We start from the raw sequence: 6000 nt of genomic DNA, 5'->3' as shown, positions 1-6000 counted from the left end.
GTGACGGCATCTCCGGCGGTGTTTCTAGCGGTCACAAGACTGCTCCTGGCGGCCAGAACAGTGGCACGGCTTCTCTCTCGTTCGGAAGCAACAACAATGGTGTCTTCCGGTGGCCACTGACCTCCATCATTAGCAACAGAAACTCCAGCTAGGCACCGCGGAGCAACAGATCGACAGCACCGTCGGCCAAGGTGCGGTGGTGGAGACGCCCTTAACCGCAGTGAAACGCGGCGGCTGGCTCTGTGACGAGGATGATGTAGTGGTGACGGCGCGTCAGCGGTGATGCGACAAGCTGGTCGGCGACGAGAATGGTGAAGGCCCACGCTCGGCGACGGTGACAGGCGGTGATGGTTTCCCCGCGGTGGCTCCCTTTCGTGCATCTCCTCTCTCTCTGCGCACGAGTTCGGCGGTGGCGAGGCAGTGAGGCGCGACGGTCTTCTCCCCCGGTCAGGCGACGGCGCGATGGCAGCAGTGAAGCCCGCATGCCGGCGCGAGTCTTTCTCTCCTCCTCCTCTTTCCTCGGCCCTCACAGATCTTTCCCCTCGTTGTCAGTAGTGGCGGCGACGGTGGCAGTGGCGTCCACCGCGCCGCCTTTCCTCCTCCCTCAATCTGCTTCTGCAAACCCCTCCCCTGTTTCCCCCTTCTTCCTTCGTTTCCTCCTAACCCATTCTTTCTTTCTTTCATTGAGTTGGGGAAACTGTTTGTGTTTGGCTGCTGGGTCATGGGGGAAGCAACGGGTAACCGGGTAGGGTTTTAGGGTTAGGGTTTCATTTTCAAAAATTAGGGTTAAGGACATTTTAGTAATTTCACTTAAAAATAGGTATAATGTAGTAATTAGAAATAAATTCTAATTCAACAATAATAGTGCATAAAATACTATTTGCTCATCAATTTCACACTTTATTTTCAATAAAATGCCCAAATCTAAAAATTAGAAATAATATACTTAATTTTCTTCATTTTTCAAGATAGCAGTAATAATATTTAAAATATTACTTATCAAATCCAAATCATATAAAATTCTTATTATTTCATAACTATCAACCTTATACTTTAAATATAGAAAATAATCCAATAGTTGTAAAATTGGATAATAAATCATAACTTGTCTCAAATTCAATAAATCACAACTTGCCTTAATTATCTTTAATAAAATGATTTCCGAAATTAAGGCTATAAATAACTATATGATTTGAGACTTGATCATAATAAGACTTTTCAAAAGTTCTGGGTCTTACATCCTACCCACCTTATAAAAATTTTCGCCCTCGAAAATTGATACAAAATGAAAGAAATTCCATAACAGTTCACCCTTGAACACATTTAAAGAAGAAGCAAAAATATCTCAAAATATAATCATATATACGATTTTCAAATACTTTGATTATCATAAGCATAAGGATGCAAAGATAGGAGTGTAACTGCCAGACAAACGTTACAAGATAGGCTCAATGCAAAAGATAACATGGGTCAATCATGTGATAGTAGGGCAAGGCATCAAAGGCTAGAAAACAGGATGGAGTTAAAACGATGTGCTCAATATCCGCACACTAATCTTATATCAACCTCAAGGTTTCAACTTTCCATCTCCATCAACCACTTTACAATTCCATACTCGATCACAAGTCTGACAATCACAAACCTGTTCGCAAGGAACAAAACGCCCACAACTCATACGTTGCACACCTACCGCTTCAACTTCCGTATACACATATCACGTCTCAAAGAACTAACGCATCGTGTTACTACGTCTACAAGTCGCACGTGATATCAAAACAATTCTCGAGTCTACTCAGAAGGATACAAGATTTAAAAAGGAGAGTCAAATGTCAAGGGTAATACTCATAGATTTGAGAGAATGTATCCAATTCCAGATAAATAAGGATGCTCAAGCAATGAAGTCTGCTAGACACAATTCAATTGACAACTTCAAAGATAACCCTTGGATCAAGGAAATTCAATAGGATCAATAGGAAGGAGAATCAGCGCATTAGTTCGGAACAATTTCAAGCTGAGTCGAAGAAGTAAGAGGTTTACAGAAAAGAATATCTCAGACCCAAGTCAAGCTCACAGAACTCGAGCATAATTAAAATACCTTCGAATACATTATTCTTAAAAGAATCGAAAACTTGCAGAAAAATCACTTTGCAGGTTAAAAGAAAAGTTAAGCAACAAGCCTCCTTCAAGAGAAAAAATAAAAGCATAATCGTGGCTTTGCTTTAATTCAATTTCATGTTGAAGTAGATTTTGTAGAGTTCCAAAAACAAATGCACACAACTTTGGCTAATAGCTAAAATATTTCCTCAAATATTTTAGAAAGATAGTTAGGTGCACAACCAAACCAAAAGCAGTTCATAAAACCTCGGAAGTAATCAAATGCTTGTTCAAAATTCTTAAAATTTCGTATTCAAACAAGCGTGTATAACATTCATAACAAGTACGAAAGAGGAAGTTAAACTCTTTTTAGAAAAGAAACTCCGGAGTAAAAATTTGCTTACAATTTGGTAAAGGAAATAAGTGGTGCATTACAAACGAACCAATTTCCACTAAACAAGGGAGCTTTCCAAAACTTCATTTAAAATGGTGCATGGCAACTTTAAATTAATTTCGTCAAAATTGGACAATGGTTTTAATCTCAATCAAACAACAGAAAATAAATCCCGTTTAATATTTCGTCAAAGAGAATTCGAGACTTCTTTAAAAGGTTCAAAACAAGACTCCAAAAGCGTTCTTGAAATCACCATCTCGGAAGAACATTCAAGAAGTCTAAGATGTACTAAAAAGGAGTCAAGCCTTGCAAGAAAGGATCTTAAATTAGAGTAGTTCAAACAAGATCCACTAAACATGAAATATCAAACAAGTTTTAAATTGATCCAAAAGAATACAAAAGTCATAGAAAAGACAACTCAATCATTTGTAATTTTTCAATGATAAATCTTTAACTAAAAACTCTTGTAGAGATAATGGGAGAATAAACAATGCACTATCTTGAAACGAATCAAACTGACCCACATAAGGATGAGATTCACAAGAGGGGACAAACCAAGATCAATGGTAATGTTCACAAGATGTAAAAGATTAGTTAAAAACAGAATCACATATGACATTCATAGAGGTGAAAAGCTTAAGAAGGAACCAGTCCGTTCATAAGAAGAAAGCTATGAATCCAATATTTTCAAAAGAACAACAATGGCATAAACTATGTAGTATGCTAAACCAAACTCAATTCAAAATAAGTTAAGTAAAGCTTATCAAACGAAACTCAACCGGAATAAAAGCGAAAAATCCTTTCTTTCCAGTATTTCGGAAAATATCCAAATACACAATCAAATAAAGATGTCCATTGGAAATATAGTAAAATTACTAGAAGGTCAAAATTTACTTTTAAAATAAGTGCAATTGCGTAAACCAGTAAAAGTACAGGCAACGTATTAGAAAGAAATAGTTGTTAAACTGTATAAATAATTTCAAAGTCTCATATATAGAAAAGTATATATCTAATCAACAGCAATTTATAAAATCTCAAAATTGGCTGTGATCACTGTCAAGTAAGAGAAAAACTGAATCAACAATTTCTCAAAGAATGGACTCAGAATCCGGAGTTAAAAGTCACAACACATTAAGACAGGTTCAAGGCTATATCAAAGAATACTTGAATCAAGAAGAACTCAAACAGAGGAAGATAGATGCAACAAGGATCTTAAACCAGCATATGCACTTAAGGTCAAACGAGAATGCATATGGATAGAGGAATAGAGTGAAGACATCAAATTACTTTTCAAAAGGTCTAGCAAACAAGAACTTCAAGTTAGGATATGAAAGAACATGTCAACTCGAACAGAAATCAAGACACACAACTGAATAGCCTCGAGAAGTAGTTTCCAACTTTTCCAAAACCCGCGATTCGCTTTACTCAAAACTAGGATTTCATCTTTGATAACCCATTAGTGCTTTCATATACATATTTCGCTAGTATTAAGCCGGCCAAACTTAATATCAGGAATTATGCAATGCAAGACTAACAGCATTAATCAATAGATCGTCATGTGCATAAAGCTCTAATTCTCGTCATTCGACAAGACCTAATACATGACAAACGCTCAGAGTATGCAACTGAAGCATAGTCAGTCCATTCCTCAGGCTCTACAGGAAGAACTGCTCTGATACCATAATGTAACACCCTAACTACCAAAGCTCACGCTTCCGGCTGCGTAACTCTGATAGCTCGGACATTACGACGACACTTATACTATTTAATACTAAAATATGAGCCTGTTTAAAACTTTAAACCGCAATACCGCTCCCAAAAATTCTTTCGTTCAATAACGTACATCCATAAATACCATTCAACTTACAACAACCCATAAAGAGTACATCCATATATATACATAAATATATATAAATAATATTACAAACATAATCCAATACGATTCCTATCCCTCTTACAGATTATATCAAGATAAAGGCGATGGTGCAGTAAATCATAACTAAAACAATACAGAGCATCACAACAATAATTAAATAAGCTCTTCGTAACTTCTGCGCCCAAATCCTGAAAGGGGAAAAATGTAGGGGGGTGAGAACATCATCCTCGAAAGGGTTCTCAGTAGAGGGTTTTTGGGAATTACTGTAATAGGATACATGAAGATAATCGCACCAGTGATTCATAACCGTCTTATGCCTCTTTTCAAAAACAACGGTTTACGATGAAAGTAAAGTCGGAAATCTTTTCAGAAAGAAGAACCGTTCAATTCTCAAAAACTCAAAAGCCTTTCAAAGCGGTTTATCTAAGCGAAACCAAAATAGCCTTTCATATTTTATTCCAAACCAGAAACACAAAACCAAAATCAACCATCGGTTCATCTCATTCCAACCACGGCCCTAGGCCCAAACAATCCAACCATCAACCAATCACCACAGTCCAACAGAGTCCCAGTAGCAAACACAAATAGGAAGATGCAAACACAAACAAACAGTTATTACAAGTAGAACAATTAGCAATTAATCACATAGGCAAACCAAGTATAATATGCACACCCAAACAATGTCACATAAATGCATATGATGCATGCCTGTCCCTAGTGGCTGATGATATCATCTGTCGGTTATAGAGCCAACCCGACAAGTCCTGGTAGCTAACCATTGGACTGTCCCTCTGTCGCGCATCCCCAACTCGAGTTATACTCATCATAAACTTGATCATAATCATGATCCATATCCATCACCCTCACTGGTGAATATTTACGGGGGCGAGCTCATCCGGGGCTTTCACAGTGCCCGGCCACACTTACGACATAGGGTCAACAGAGTATCAAGTCTCAACCTGGAGCACGTGGTGGCTAGCCACTGCTACTACCCAGGGAACTCGTATCTCAGATAGTGGAAGTGCAACATTCACATTTATCAATGATTCAGCATAAACATGCAATCAATCTCATCCATGGATCAACATCCATCTCAGCCATCCGGCTCACGGTTCATTCTAGAACCAGCCAATATTCATATCATACACAGCCATTCCGGCTCACGGTTCAATCCAGAACCAATCAATATGTATAAACATACACAGCCATTCCGGCTCTCAATAAAACAGCACTTCCACATTCAAAATCATCAAATTCATGAAATCGGCATTTAAGCCATAAATCATTTTCTCAACTCATTTCACTTTGAAATCAAGTTTCAACTCTTTTCAGCCTTGGCTTTAGAAATCTCATTTCTCAAATCATCTCAGGCTCATAAGCCAAATTTACTCAAAGTGAGTTCCCTTTTTAAAACAAAGCCGCTCTCAGCATCCTCATTCCAAGACTTCCAAAACCATGGGAAGTTAAAGATTCAATTTGGGAACAATCAAAATCGCCCATCCCACAATGGGATTTTATAACAAGGTTCCTCGGCAGAGTCCCAAGTCTTTAGGGAAGGTCAACTTATATAAATTCCTTAAAATTCATTGAAACCTTTAAAATCATAGATTCCCGATTCAAGTAAATAAAACTGAAT

Source organism: Arachis hypogaea, chromosome 18 (genome assembly GCF_003086295.3).
Source record: "Arachis hypogaea cultivar Tifrunner chromosome 18, arahy.Tifrunner.gnm2.J5K5, whole genome shotgun sequence".
Lineage (NCBI taxonomy): Eukaryota > Viridiplantae > Streptophyta > Magnoliopsida > Fabales > Fabaceae > Arachis > Arachis hypogaea.
Note: the sequence above shows the minus strand (reverse complement) of the source record.